This window comes from Gorilla gorilla, chromosome 5 (assembly GCF_029281585.2).
Source record: "Gorilla gorilla gorilla isolate KB3781 chromosome 5, NHGRI_mGorGor1-v2.1_pri, whole genome shotgun sequence".
Classification (NCBI taxonomy): domain Eukaryota; kingdom Metazoa; phylum Chordata; class Mammalia; order Primates; family Hominidae; genus Gorilla; species Gorilla gorilla.
Window position 1 is genome coordinate 71,098,486 of NC_073229.2, and position 16,611 is coordinate 71,115,096.

Sequence of the window (16,611 nt, forward strand, 5' to 3'; positions counted from 1 at the left end):
TGTAATAGCATACACTGTAATATTACCTTGGGCAAGCTGCTAAAACTATACAGACCTCAGTTTCCCAACTCATAAACATGGGGACAATAATGCTTATACCTCATGGAGTTGCTGTGAGGATTAAATGAGATAATAAAATTGTATGAAGTACTTGGCATAATGCACAAACACCTCAATTCGTGGCAGCTATTTTTATCATCATCAGAAGCACACATTCATCAAACATACATTTAACACACTGTCACAGGCACTGGAGACACAGAAATCCACAAGACCACAAATCTGCCTTCAGAGAGGTCAAAAGTCTCTAGCAAGGGAAGGAGAAACAGTAAATAACTGTAATAAAGTGATCTATGTGCCATGACAAGGTATGTACAGGAGAAAAGGATGGGTAGGGGTGGAGGGATTAATACAGAGCAGTCAATTCTGTATGGGGACCAGTGGGTCAGGTGAAGCTCTGCAAAGAGAGTAATATTTAAGGCTTGCTAGTGGGGATCAGACAGAAGGCAGAGATGAAAAAGTGAAAAACGATGTTGGAGAAGGAGGTAAAAGCTCCAGAGTTTGTTTTTAAACTGGGGGGTTGGTAAAGAAGGGGTGACAGTTGGGGCAAGAGGCTGAAAAGAGGGTGAGATCAGCATTAAGTTGGTTAAAAAAACGACTGCAAGAGTCCAGATGAGAGATGGGGGCCCTCCAAAGGCACAGCAGGAGAGGGAATGCAGGAGTCACATGGGAGAGATGTCCAGGGTGGGGAAGGTGAGGGAGAGGGGGGAGTCCAAGCTCTTGGCTTCTCACACTGGAGGGGGGTGCCATGTAGTGAGTGAGGAAGCATGGGGGCTGCGGGTGTGTGGAGGGGTGGCAAGCAGACTGCAGGAGGAGAATACGGAAAGTTCTGTTCACCTAGAACTTCACTTTACTAATTTTATTAATAAATTGATTATAGTCTCATGTGTATGTTTCATAACCTGTTCGATTAGGAGGCATGTCATATAGTTTGAATTAGTGGAGTGCAAGTTAGTGGAAATTCACTGTACTGACATGTTCTCTTACAGGGAAAAATAAGAAAGATAAATTGTACATTAAGTTCATAGTATTAAATGTAAGAAGTTCATCCTTAAGCTAGGACCTAACCCACACATTTGTTTAGGGACTCATGTATTCCTGCTGTCCTAAGAAAACATTAAGCCAGCTATGCTCAAACACGAATTACACACTTCAGTAGGTTGAATTATTTAGCAAATTGCTATTTCCTTCACTAAATGGTCTGCTAATGACTGAATGCTTATAAGGAAGCTTTCCAAAGTGATTTCTCTCATCCCATTAACGTCTCTCCAAGAGAACCAGATAACCATTTAAAAACCTAATCCAGTTATAAATCATGCTGCTGTAAAGACACATGCACATGTATGTTTATTGTGGCACTATTCACAATAGCAAAGACTTGGAACCAACCCAAATGTCCAACAACGATAGACTGGATTAAGAAAATGTGGCACATATACACCACGGAATACTATGCAGCCATAAAAATGATGAGTTCATGTCCTTTGTAGGGCCATAGATGAAACTGGAAACCATCATTCTCAGCAAACTATCTCAAGGACAAAAAACCAAACACTGCATGTTCTCACTCATGGGTGGGAATTGAACAATGAGAACACATGGACATAGGAAGGGGAGCGTCACACCACGGGGACTGTTGTGGGGTCGGGGGAGGGGGAGGGATAGCATTAGGAGATATGCCTGATGCTAGATGATGGGTTAATGGGTGCAGCATACCAGCATGGCACGTGTATACATATGTAACAAGCCTGCACATTGTGCACATGTACCCTAAAACTTAAAGTATAATAATAAAATTTTTAAAAAAAGGATGAGAACAACAACAAAAAAAATTAAAAAAATAAAATAAAATAAAATAAAAACCTAATCCCGCCCACTATTTCAAATGATGGATTTTTTTCCCCCTTATTTTCAAGTCCTTTTCTTTGCAGAATAATGATAATAGCAACTAATACTCACTCCATCCTTACTATGTGCCAGTCTTTCTGCTGTATATTTACAAGGATAATCTCAGTCCTCATGCCAGCCCTCTCACAGATGAGTACACCCAGGCAGACAGCCACTGTCACTTGTCCAAGGTTACACTGAGAGGAGGCCAACTGACTCCAGAGCCTACTCTTTGAACCACTACATTCTACTGCCTCCCCACGTTACAATAAATTTTTTTCTATAGTAAAATGATGTTTACTATAGAAAATATGGAAAGTAGAGAAAAAATATTTGTTTCATTTTGAAGTAAAAACAAAAAGCTACCAAGAGTATAGCTGAATCCACGTTAACCCTTCTACCATATATGATTAAGTGGAGTGATCTTGGGCGAGTACATGTCTGAAAACCTCAGTCTCCTCACCTGGAATATTCTCTTCAAATGGGAATAACATGAATACCTAATCAGATGAGATGGTTCATGTACAGCATTTAGCATGGAGCTTTGCTATTAGCATATATAAATTTACATAAATATATTTACATAAGTAAACATAATTTTATTTCTTCTACCTTTTTCTATGCTTTAAAAAAGTACATACTTCCAGCCTGGGCAAAACGGTGAGACCCCGCCCCATCTCTACAAAAACTACAAAAAATTAGCTGGGAGTGGTGGTGCACACCTGTGGCTGCAGCTACTCAGGAGGCTGAGGTGAGAGGATGGCTTGAGCCCAGGCGGTGTTGACTGCAGTGAGCTGTGACTGCGCTACTGCACTCCAGCCTGGGCAAAAAATTGAGACCCTGTCTCAAAAAGATAAAAATAAAATAAAACAAAAAAGCACATACTCGTAAGCTTAAATTTCAACACTAAAGCAGTCATTTTCCTTTTTTTCAACTTTAATAGTATATTTGATTTAACCCAATATATCTAAAATATTATCATTTCAACATGTAGGCAACATAAACATAACTTTATATTCCTTTTGTACTATGTCTTTAAAATCTAATATTTTACATTTATAGTCCACTCATGTGGACACTCAATTTTCATTGGAAATACCTGATCTGCAGGCCGGGCGCAGTGGCTCACGCCTGTAATCCCAGCACTTTGGGAGGCAGAGGCGGGCGGATCACAAGGTCAAGAGATCGAGACCACGGTGAAACCCCGTCTCTACTAAAAATACAAAAAATTAGCTGGGCGCAGTGGCGGGCGCCTGTAGTCCCAGCTACTCGGTAGGCTGAGGCAGGAGAATGGCGTGAACCCGGAAGGCGGAGCTTGCAGTGAGCCGAGATCCCGCCACTGCACTCCAGCCTGGGCGACAGAGCGAGACTCCATCTCAAAAAAAAAAAAAAAAGAAAGAAAGAAAAAGGAAATATCCGATCTGCATTTAGAGCTCATAAGATTTGCAACTGTGAAAGTGGATTCACATACTCAAGTTGTTTCAAACACTTAAAAGTTTTCTAATAGTTGAAAATCAATAAAAAATTAGAAACTTTCTCAGTCATTCTAGCCACATTTCAAGTGCTCAGGAGCAACATGTGGCTACTAGGTACCATAACTGAGAGTGCAGCTCTAAAATGCTCTCCTCCCTAGGGTTACTTTAGACATTCAGTTTTAAAAAATGTATATGGATGTTGGCTTTATTTCTCATTTAGAATATAATTAATATTCTCTATTTCCTTCTTGATTGGTCCCAAATTCCTTTCTTCCATCCAACTTCCTTTTCTTTCCACAACATGCCTGTTCATTTGGTTCATCTGGAGTTCTCATTTAGTTCACTGCACTGTGCTGGTTCGGTATAATGAGATCAGTTCAGGGCTAGGGCCCTCTCTTGAACTTATATTTCAGTATATTACTCAAACCCTGCTCTCCTCTATTTTAATTGTGTGCAGCCCTTTGTCATCTTTGTAAACACTTTATGTTTTCAGAGTACTCTCATATTATCTGGTTTGATCCTTGGAAATGTGTAAGTAAGACGAAGGTTTGGTTTTAATCCTATGTATCTACCAGGTTTATATATTTGCCCAAGTCACATAGAGATGAAGCTGGATTGATTATAACTCATATTTCTGGCCAGGTGCAGTGGCTCATGCCTGTAATCCCACCACTTTGGGAGGCTGAGGCAGTCTGAATCCCTTGAGCCCAGAAGTTTGAGACCAGCCTGGCCAACGTGGCAAAACCCTGTCTCTACTAAAAATAAAAAAAAATTAGCTGGGTGTGGTGGTGCACACCTGTAATTCCTGCTACTGGGAAGCCTGAGGCACAAGAATCACCTGAACCCAGGAGGCAGAGGTTGCAGTGAGCCAAGATCGCGCCACTGCACTCCGGCCTGGGTGACAGAATGAGTCCCTGTCTCAAAAACAAAACAAAACAACCCCACATTTCTTTTTTTTCTTTTTTTGAGACATAGTTGTGCTCTGTCGCCCAGGCTGGAGTGCAGTGGCGCGATCTCGGCTCACTGCAAGCTCCTCCCCCTGAGTTCACGCCATTCTCCTGCCTCAGCCTCCGAGTAGCTGGGACTACAAGCTACTCAGCTTGGCTAATTTTTTGTATTTTTAGTAGAGATGGGGTTTCACCATGGTCTCGATCTCCTGACCTCGTGATCCACCCACCTCGGCCTCCCAAAGTGCTGGGATTACAGGCGTGAGCCACCACACCCAGCCAAAACCCCACATTTCTTAACTTTTGTTCTAGTGTCTTTTCTACTATGCTAGGACATAGCATAGTAGAAAAGGCTTCCTTCCACAGAATATCAGGCCCCACCTCTTACTAGTCCCACCCAATCATATATTGAATTGCAGGCAGCCTTAAAAAGTTCTTAGGACTGAAAAAACAAACCATCTCTAGTATTCGCTGTAATTACCAGAAATTAACTCCTTAGAAACCGGCTTATTATCCCAATGTTTTTTTTTTTTTTTAAATGACTGAAAATATTCACTTTAAAAACAGGATTCTTGAATTCATTTAAACTACTTTCTTGCAGTAAGGTGGCCAGAAGGATCACCTCTCCTTATTTATGTATATGGAGACCCATGAGAAAAATAGGGAAAGAGCAACTACAATGGCAACAGCCAACTGAATCCTTCCACCAACTGGATTCTTTGATGAACTGCTGCAGAAGCTCATCCATGCTTGTGATAATCACCAGACAGGAGATCCCTGCCTTCTTCCTTACATAAGATGTTCTGTTGGGTATGAAGCAAGAGGTCATACTCGGAATTGACAGTCCATGCCATACCAAAGAGTATGTGTACTGCAGAGACATTTCCAAATAACGTTACCTGTGACAAGAGGGTTAAATCCCACAAGCAGGGTCAGTCCTGCAGACATCATGCGCATCACCATCCACGGTTCTGCATTTAGATCATTTACCTGCATGAAGGCTGCCAGCAATCATTTTCATGAACCTAATTTGACTTCTGAAGCAACATTTATATAAACACTTTTATTTATTCCTCCAATATTAGACATTTAATGTTTCCAAGTTTTCACTATTTTCAAATAATATTGCAAAAAACATCTTTACACATACAACTTTAGCTGTATATTAAAGTATTTCCATGGGTGAGACTCCCAGAAATTGGCCAATTAGGTCGAAGAGTCCTAATTCCTTTTCGCAACATTTTTATGTATTAATGTTCCCACTTGCAAGGTCTATGTAAACAGCCTTTATAACTGCAACCATTGCCATAACTGGACAATCTCATGAAGAAAAAAATTCTTCATTAATTTAGTCTAATGTAAAACACTATATTAGTATGTCAGAAATATAAATCATACAGAAATTCCAACAGCTGAATAAATAAACACTAAATATATACACTGAAAATTTGTGTAAAGAGCCATTTCGGCTAACACTGGTAAGAGAAAAGTGAAATGGCAAATGCTGTGTATGCTCTGCTTGCCTAAGGATTAATTTGTGAACATAAGCTGGTATTTGTTAACAGGTCACCTATGTTAGGAGCCTTTCTTTCTCTCAGGTTATTAGTACACAGTAAATAGAACTGTCTGCATTCCACAAAAACTCCCCCTCAAACCAAGGAGCTAAGTCTAGTTACCAATTTTTAAAACCTCTAAGAAGTATTATGCTTCACATAAACAACAGCAATCCTTGAGAACAAGTATGGATTTTAAAAAGCACAGTTCAAGCATTTGTTAAATATCTATTCTGTCTGGGGACATGGACTGTCATTTAAAAAACTGAATCTACAAACCCATCCACAGCTTTACAGGAACCCCGTAAACAAGGGAAAATTCACTTCTGGTGAGAGAGGCACAAAACTACCTTTAAAAAAGCCAAATTTTTAAAGTATTTAAGAACTTGAAGTAAGAAGACTCTTCCAGTTGTTTTTTTAATTATTTATACAACGTTTCGCAGAAGACATGCTATTTTTGCTAATCAGTAGCTGAGTCAGCCAAATTTGGTTTATGTTATTAGTATTACTGTCAATAAAGCAGTATAAAACAGCTTGATTTTTCCAATCCCATGTGGAGGCACTAAGTGAGCAGTTGGAAAAATATTTTTACTTGCTCACAGAGAGATTTCACACTCATGTCACAGGACACAAATGAGAAACCCCAAAGACTCCTCTTGCCTGCACTTTTCGGCTCAATCACCACACCTAGAATAAACAAACTGCATAAAACACAACAGCTTCCATTTAGAATCAACCAACTCTCACCTGGGCATTAAAATCCTCATGAGGACAACCAGCCCACTATCTGGGAATTATGTCACACTGAAAAAGAAGACTCCACCAGCAAAACATTGGTCAAGTACTAAGATAAGCTATCCAAGGTTTAACAGGAAACGGCATTAACTCTGGCCTAATTTGTTACAGCATCAAACAAAGCTTGCATCATTACAGATTGCAATGCTTCACTAATGAGTTAAGAGGATTTCATTATGAAACCATAATATTCTTCCTTTATTGAGTCCCTTGCTTCAGGATCATAACACCATTAAAAACAGAAAACACACCAAGGATAATAATCATAGTAGCTAACATTGAACACTTAATGTGTGCTAAGCATCGTACCACGCACGTCACATGCACTATTTAATTTAATCTTCTCAGTAAGCTCAGTTACCGAGCCTGCACTCGTTGGAAAATGGGATTCAAACCCTGGATGTTGGCTCCACAACCTGCACTTTTAACTGTCAATCATATTGAGATTAAATTTAACTGTTAGGAAAATAGAAAAATGCATCAAACTAGCAACTACAGATACCTGTAACACACTACTGGGTCCCAAGTAGTAGTCTAAGATTTAGGTGAGGAACAGTTTATGTCCAAGACAATCTAGCACCAAGACAATGGTGTAAAATATAGAATGTCAGTGAGTCAATGGTTACATTAATTACAATGTTTATGTGACACTTAATTTGGTTTTTCTTCCCCATTCAAATGAATCATCAGATTTTGGCATCCTAGAAACAGGATAAACGAGGTCATGTTAATTCTCAGGTAAGTAGGCCTGCCTAGACATGACATAAAAGCAAATACAGTGATAACATGATCTCAGTGAAGCTATGACTAAAAAAAGTCTCAAATAGAAACTTCATGGAATGAGAAATGGCTCTACCATGTCCAATACTAGCCAGCATTTTTTTTTTTTTTTTTTGAGACGGAGTTTTGCTCTTGTTGCCCAGGCTGAAATGTAGTGGCATGATCTCGGCTCACCGCAACCTCCGCCTCCCGAGTTCAAGCGATTCTCCTGCCTCAGCCTCCCGAGTAGCTGGGATTACAGGTGTCCATCACCACACCTGGTTAATTTTTGTATTTTTAGTAGAGACAGGGTTTCTCCATGTTGGTCAGGCTGCTCTCGAACTCCTGACCTCAGGCAATCCACCCACCTCAGCCTCCCAAAGTACTGGGATTACAGGCATGGGCCACCGCACCCGGCCCAATATTAGTCAGTTTCTAAAGCCAGGATAAGTAACAAGCTTTTCCCATATCCCTTTTAAAATATGGATATGCAGAATTTAAGAAAATCAGTTACGGGTCGGGTGCAGTGGCTCATGCCTGTTGATCCTAGCACTTTGGGAGACTGAGGCAGGCTGATCAATTGAGGTCAGGAGTTCAAGACCAGCCTGGTCAACATAGTGAAACCATGTCTCTATTAAAAATACAAAAACTAGCCCAGCATGGTGGCACACGCTTGTAATCCCAGCTACTCAGGAGGCTAAGCAGGAGAAGTGCTTTAACTTGGAAGGCGGAGGTTGCAGTGAGCTGAGATTCTGCTACTGCACTCCAGCCTGGGAGACAGAACGAGACTCTACCTCAAAAAAAAAAAAAAAGAAAAACAGTTACAGATCTCTATCTATGGATATTGATTACGTAAGTTTATATAACTAAAAGTAACATTTAAAAACATGGATTAAGTAGAGTTAAAAGAATTGGGGACCAGGCACAGTGGCTCACAGCTGTAATCCCAACACTTTGGGAGGCCAAGACAGGCAGATCGTTTGAGCCCAGGAGTTTGAGACCAGCCTGGGCAACATGGAGAAACCCCACCTCTACAAAAAATAGGAAAATTAGCTGGGTGTGGTGGTGTGTGCCTGTGGTCCCAGCTACTCTGGAGGCTGAGGCAGGAGGATGGCTTGAGCCCATGAGGTGAGGTTGCAGTGAGCCAAGATGGCACCACTGCATTCCAGCCTGGTGACAAGAGGGAGATCCTGTCTCAAAAAAAAAAAAAAGGAAAAGAAATAGAATCAGGAAGGAGGGCAGAATACTGGTCTATAGCAACGACTCTGGGATAACTACTTAGTCTTAGTTTGGAGAGAAAGCAGAGGAATGGGCTATCATACCAAAAAAAAAATCAGAATTTCTTCATCTCCGAAGTGTATCATAAAGGAAAAGAATTAGCTTGAGGTTTGACAGAAGAAACTTGTAGAGAGATGATATGCAAACACTAGAAAAGGCCTAGGGTGATATTGTATAAATAAGTACCCCACTCGCTTCAATGGCTGGGGAGGACAGATTAACCCGAAGCCAAAGACTTTTTTTCTGGACACTGATAACCCTGTTCCATCTAGACCGAAACAAGGTAGAAAAGCACTGTGCTAAAAGTCACCTGGTCTCCCTGACTCTGCCCAACACCCTAGGTCCACTCGCTAACATGAATGTCCTATCCTACTGGTAAGTTTTCAGGGAGGTTGCTTCACAATTTATTCTCCAAAATGCCATGTTTCACACTCAATTTACTAATGACCACTTCACAAGTGTCTAGATGTCCTATCCAAGGACATGGATAAATACAGCCAAAGAGAATCATGTATGATTCTTCAATCTAAAACACAACTTCTAGGCTTAAGATACCCATTACTGTGTCGTAAGCCAAATATCTGATACTTATGTCCAAATGTCGTTTTTTTAAAAAGTGCCCGTATCTTACCTATCATTTATGGAACACCATGAAGGTGATGTGATACTGCACCCTGCAGATATTTATGCCTGTCAAGTATTCATAAGCACTCTTCTGGATGGAGTGAGCCTGAGAGAGTTTCTGAACGACCGAAGCAACTAGACTCACATGAAAAGTTAATTTCCCACTAGCACCCAGTCAGAGACAGAGAGTCACAGGGCTGAGGGCTTTGCTCAGGAGGAATATCCAGGCTTGGGACAAAGGGAGAGGCTTCACCAGAGGAAGGGGACTTCCACTGTCACTTAAAAGACTGGTAGGTTTGGGCAGGCCAAGGAGCAGGGGAAAGAAATAAGGAAATTGCTACTCAAGAAGTGGAGGCAGGAGTGGGCTGCCACAATCTGGGAAGAATTGTGACACTTGGTAGGCCGGAAAAGTGTCTCAAATTTTACCTCGACTTTAAGCAGCCATGTTAATTGGCTGGCATGTGTTAAACATTCCACTCGACCAGAAAACCAAGTCAGCAATGATTTAAGGCACATTAAAACATGAATGCTCCATAAATATTTGTTAAATGAATTAACTCTGGACAGAGCATCAGGGCAGACTTCATGCAAGTGGCATTTGGCCAGGTTATTAAGGACTTTGCAGGGTGGAAGGCCTAGGAGGCAGAATGGTTGGTGGATAATTCAAGCGAAGGCACAGCATGAAGGGATATAGAGGTGTGAAAGGACACAGTAGACAGAAAGGGTAGGGTATCAGAATAACTCAGTCATCTCTTATCCTGTTGAAGCCATCGTCTTGAGCATCTTATAAATATCCACGTCTTCCTAGCTGCACCACCAAGGCCCATTTTCTTTCCTGTGGACTCCCAGCTGGCTTTCAGACACTCATTCTTGCTTCCTTCTATCCACCTCCACGTTGCACCTGAGTTCTTTTTAACCACCAAAATCAGTGGGGCCACTCTTACCTGAAGCTTTTTGTCACCTTGCTCTCTGGATACAGCCTACAATCCCTCACTTGGCTTAGAGGCCCTTTCACACCCAGGCCCACACCTGCTTTCCCTAGCCCAACTTCTGCCGTCCCCTCTTGCTCACTGCCCCCAACCCCACCCGTTCCCTTTTCACGTTCTGCAGTGTGTCCTTGACTCCGGCAGCTCCCAAGCAGAGAAAGCTCCCTTACCCGCCTGTCCCACTTCCCCTCTATCTGTGCACACCAGAGAAATCTTCCGATTCCTCCAGCAGAGCCCCAGACTAGGTTAGGTCCCTCTCTGTACATTCTAATCATACCCCAAATACAAATTATTTAACCTGTGGTTAACATCTAAGTCCTTGAGGCGTTATGTATCTGTGGGATGACTGTGAGGCTGGAAAGCAGCCTGGAAAGCAGTTTTGCCCTAGGCACCAGCAAGTACGGTGACTCAGCCATACTGGCCTTCACGAGAAAGCAGAAAAAACCCAAGGTCTGCTTTCCCTCACCTTGCTTCCAGCAGAGCAGGAGGCACTCACAACAGGCGCTCGGCACCATTACCCAGCAGGGCAAGATTACAGAACTTTTCACCTTGCTTGCAACCTTAGAAACTGTGTGTCCACCACTAGTGCAGCAGACAGTTATGGGTGATGCTGACCTACAAACAGATGAGATGACCCTACTTTAGATAAGCTCATGTTTCCACATGCATTCTCTAACTTAGGACCCCAAATGGACCCAAATCCTTTGAAACAGGATATTCTGCTCCCTTTTCTGACAAGTTTCTATCCACTCACTCCTCCTGTCTGCCTTCCCTAGCAGGCAATCTGCCATCACCAAAGCAGATCTTTGTCCCCACCCTCCTTACTCAGGCTGGAAGCTACAGTCACAAATACTCCTGAAGCCCAACCTACCCCTGTGGTGCCTCACTGCTAGGTAAATCCAACAAGCAGAATTGATGGTTTTGCTGAGATCTGGACAGTCCCTATGAATCCCTTAAAAGTCCTCCTCCTTCAATGGTCACTCTTCACACGCTACAGCAGGGGTGGATGAAACTTGAAAACATTATGCTAAGTGAGAGAAGCCAGATACAAGAGGTCACATATTGTATGATTCCATTTATAGGAAATATTCAGAATAGGCAAACCTACAGAGACAGAAAGCAGATGGGTGGTTGTCAGGGGCTCAGGAGAGGGGAGAATGGCAAGTGGCTGCTAACTGGCAGTGGTCTCCTTTGGGGATGTGAAAATGTTTTGGAATTAGAGGTGACTGTGGCAAACAACACTGTGGATGTACTAAATGCCACTGAGTTGAATATTTAAAAATGGCTTATATAATGTAAATTACACTTCAGTTGAAAAATTTCAAATAACTTTTTTAAAAGTCCCTCTTCACCCTTCCAATTCATATAGTATCTTTCCATCGTTCTGCTTATACTCTGGATCTTTTCCCGTTTCTTTCAAGAATTTATTCATCTCCCACCTGCCTTTTACCTTCCATTTCCTCTCTTGACTGGATGCTTTTTTTCTGCTGACAAATCAGCTCCAGTGTTCAACCTAAAAGTCCTTCCCTGAATTTTATTTTCCCCTCAAATCTCATCTACAATGATCCCAAGACCCCATAAAAGTCAGCCAATTATCAATAGCCTCCACTTTTCCACCTCCTGTATCCCTCTAGTTCCGTTTCCAGCAATAAGACAACCACAGATAGTAAAAAACCTACCGGCTACCACACATATAAAAAAACACTCTTGTTAAAATGAATGAATGAACCTACAAATTTAAAAAGAAACTGCCAGATACCTTTGGCATTGCACTGCCCAATGAGACAGACAAGGGCACAAATAGCTATTTAAGTAAACTGAAATGAAACTGTTTCTTAGTTGTATTAACCACATTTCAAATGCTCAAAAACTAGTAGTAGTTAGTGACTACTATATTAGATAGTGCAAAATATATCCCATTAAAAAAAATCTGAGCATCTGGAAATACAGTAGCTCAAGTGTACTGGTACCTGATTCAGGTATCAAAGAATCTGAGGTTATAAAAATCTTAAAAGAATTCCTTAGAGTAAAATTAAGAGGAGGCTAATGCTCTATTTACAGTCCCCAAAGTAGAGCTCTAGTTGATCTGACATTATACAAAAAAGGCCAGAGGAAATCTTTTTGTAACACATAGACTTAAAGGTTAAATGGTTACATAAAACAAGATGGAGATGTGGGACATGATGCAGCAATTTTTTATTAAAACAAAGGCATTATCCAAAATCAACAGTTAAAAAAAGGTCAAGCAATATCTATCCAAGAGACAGGAACAAAAAAGAAATCAGCTATTTTAAAACTATTCCAAAAGGTTGCTAGTCTGGAAGCCTAAATACTGTAATGTATAGATAGCAAAGAGAAAGGGATGAATTAAAAAAATAAAATGAACATCTAAAAAGCTATTAACGCTACACTGAGACCTTAATCTCTTCGTTTACTCCTTGTTGTTTTGGGTTTTTATTTTAAAAACTGACCACTACAGCCTTACCACAGAGCACTAAAGCAAGCAACCAGTGTTAAGTGGACATAAGCTTGCTTTTAAATACTCCTGTCTACAAAAAGTACCTTACAGATATGTTCATTTGATAAAAAGACCAAAACCAGCCCACCTGGTGAAGTTCACATGTGAAGGTGACACACATAGAGCCTGTGGCATAAAACACAGAATTTATTTAGGCAGAAGGAAACAGGAGGCAATGGCTGCTGAAGCAAGAAGGAAAAATGTTTTTATAACTAAGTAGAAGGGTGGTCCTTTAAAAATGCAATAAATGGCCAGGCGCAGTGGCTCATGCCTGTAATCCCAGCACTTTGGGAGGCCAAGGCAGGCAGATCATGAGGTCAGGAGATCGAGACCATCCTGGTTAACATGGTGAAACCCCATCTCTACTAAAAAAATACAAAAAAATTAGCTGGGCGTGGTGGCGGGCACCTGTAGTCCCAGCTACTCTGGAGGCTGAGGCCAGAGAATGGCGTGAACCTGGGAGACAGAGCTTGCAGGGAGCCAAGATCACGCCACTGCACACCAGCCTGGGTGACAGAGTGAGACTCTATCTCAAAAAAAAAAAAAAAAAAAGCAATAAACAGGACCTATTACATGGATTCCCAAAGAGTAGTCCAAACATCCCTGAAAGTCCCCAGGCCCTTTCCAGGAGTTCTGTAAGATGGAAACTATTTTCATACTACTACTGCTACTGCTACTGCTACTGCTACTACTACTACTACTAAGAGATTACTTTTTCACTGTCACCAAAAGTTTTGAAAAATACGTTTTTATATTTTGAAATATATTTTGAAAAATATATACTTTATTATCATACAGTAGGTTAGTTATTTTTAAATGTTTTCATAATTGTTTTAAACCTATATTTTAAAACAATTTAAAATTGATTTCTAATAAGATAAATACTAATAGATATAATCCACATAAACAAAAGCTCTTTGAGTTTCTCAGTAACATTTAATAGCGCAAATCTTATCTTTTTTTTCCTTTTGCTTTTTTAAATGTTTTTCTCTCAAGCCACTTTGTCTAAGAATACTATGTCGGTCAGGTGCAGTGGCTCATGCCTGTAATCCCAGGACTTTGGGAGGCTGAGGCGGGTGGATCACCTGAGGTCAGGAGTTCGAGACCAGCCTGGCCAACACGGTGAAACCCCGTCTCTACTAAAAATAGAAAAATTAGCCGGGCGTGGTAGTAGGCACCTGTAATCCCAGCTACTCGGGAGGCTGAGGCAGGAGAATTGCTGGAACCCAGAAGGCAGAGGTTGCAGTGAGTCGAAATCATGCCATCGCACTCAGCCTGGGGGACAAGAGCAAGACTTCGTCTCAGAAAAAAATAAGAAATAAAAAAGAGAGAATAGCATGTCTTCAGACCAAAAAGTTTGAGAGCTGTTGTATTAAAAACTGCACGTAGAATTTTCCTCTTCTGTAAGATTTTATTTCTAAAAAGACATTATATATTTAGCTTCTTATCTTAATTGGAAATAACCCAAATACACTTTAAAAATAAAGAGCTTCTACAGACGCATCACTTAACAATGGCAATACATTCTTAGAAATATGTCACTGGGCGATTTCATCATGAGAACATCATAGAGTGTATTTACACAAACCTAGATGTACGGCCTACTACACATGCAGGCTATATGGTACAACCTATTGCTCCTAGGCTACAATTAACCTGTTTGGCATGTTACTATACTGAATAATGTAGGCAACCATAACACAGTGGCAAGTATTTCTATAGCTCAACAAAGAAAAGGTATAATAAAAATAGAATATAAAAAATAAAAACCGATACACCTGTACAGGGCACTTACCATGAATAGACGTTGCTCTGGATGAGTCAATGAGTGGTGAATGACTGTGAAGGCCTAGGACATTACTGCACACTGTAGACATTATAAATACTACGCTGAGGCTAAACACTATGCTGAGGCTACACTAAATTTATTTTAAAATTTTTTCTTCCTCAATAAATTAACCTTAGTTTATGGTAACATTTTTTTCTTTATAAACTTTTTTTTTTTTTTTTTTTTTAGGGACAGAGTCTATGTTGCCCAGTGGGGCTATCCACAGGTGTAATCATAGCTCACTGCAGCCTCGAACTCCTGACCTCAAGTGATCCTGCCTCTTCAGCCTCCCGAGTAGCTGGGACTACAGGTGCATGCCACTGTTCATGAGTTTTACAGACTTTTACATTTTAACTTTTGACTCTTTTGTAATAACACAACACAAATACATTGTACAGCTGCACAAAAATTATTTTCTTTATACTCATTCTGTAAGCTTTTTTCTATTAATTTTTCTTTTAAAACTTTTTTTTTCCTTAAACACTAAGACAGAAACACACACATTAGCCTAGTCCTACTCAGGATCTTCAATATCACTGTCTTCCCTTCTACATCTTGTCCCACTGGAAGGCCTTCAGGGGCAATAACATGTGATAACAATGTTTTCTTCAGGAATACCTCCTGAAAGACCTGCCGGAAGCTGTTTCACAATTAACTTTATTTTTTGGTAAGTAGGAGTACTCTTTAAAATAATGACAGGCAGTGGCTCATGCCTGTAATACCAACATTTTGGGAGACCGAGGTGGAAGGACTGCTGGAGCCCAGGAGTTGAAGATCTGCCTGGGCAACACAGTGGGACCCCATCTCAACAAAAAATTTAAAAAGTCAGGCACGGTGGTACATACCTGTGGTCCCAGCTACTTGGAAGCTGAGGTGGGAGGACTGCTTGAGCCCAGGAAATCAAGCCTGCAGTGAGCTGTGATTACACCACTGCACTCCAGCATGAATGACAGAGCGAGACCCCATTTCCAAAATAAATAAATAAAAATTTTTTAAATGATAAAAAGTACAGTAAATACATAAACCAGTAACGTAGTTGTTTATTATCCCTATCAAGCACTGTATATGGTACGTAATTGTATGTGTGACACTTTTATAGAATTAGCAGTGCAGTAGGTTTACACCAACATCTCCACAAACACATGAGTAATACACTGCCCTAGGACATTAAGATGACCCCCACTTCACCAGGCAAGAGGAATTTTTCAGTTCCATTATAATCTTATGGGACCACCATTATATAGGCAGTTCATCACTGACCAAAATATGGTTATGCAGTGTATGACTAAACTTGTCCTTTAGCAGTTAGATGAAACTTGGAGTACACCGAGTTTAAAAATCTAATACTCAAATATTTGAAGTTTGTTAAAATGGTCATTTTGGAAATAAGCTAATTATAATGAATAAATCTTACACTAAATATATTGTAACTGTATTAGTCCGTTTGGTGTTGCTATAAAGGAATATCTGAGACAGGGTAATTTATAAAGAGGTTTATTTTAGCGCACAGTTCTGCAGACTGCACAAGCAGCACAGTGCCAGCATCTGCTTCTGGTGGGGCCTCAGGAAGCTTTTACTCACTGTGAAAGGTGAAGGGGGACCAAGAGTGTCACATGGTGAGAGAGGAAGCAAGACAAAGAAGAGCAAGAGAGAGATGCCAGGCTCTTTTACACAACCAGATCTCACATGAACTCTTTACCATGAGATGGCACCAAGTCACTCATGAGGGATTCGTCTCCATGACCCAAACAACTCCGAGTAGGCCCCACCTCAAACACTGGGGATGAAATTTTCACATGAGATCTGGAGGGGACAAACACCCAAACTACATCAATAACTAGAAATACTCTGTGAAATAAGTTGTTACCAGTTCCCTACTAACTCGTCAAGTTACATTCAGT

At 40.8% G+C, this 16,611-nt stretch overlaps 1 protein-coding gene across 6 annotated transcripts in view; it reads right to left on the reverse strand.

The window, feature by feature from the left end:
- Positions 1 to 16,611, reverse strand: part of ELOVL5 (ELOVL fatty acid elongase 5) — an 80,656-nt gene that overhangs the window by 46,819 nt on the left and 17,226 nt on the right. The window lies entirely within an intron of this gene.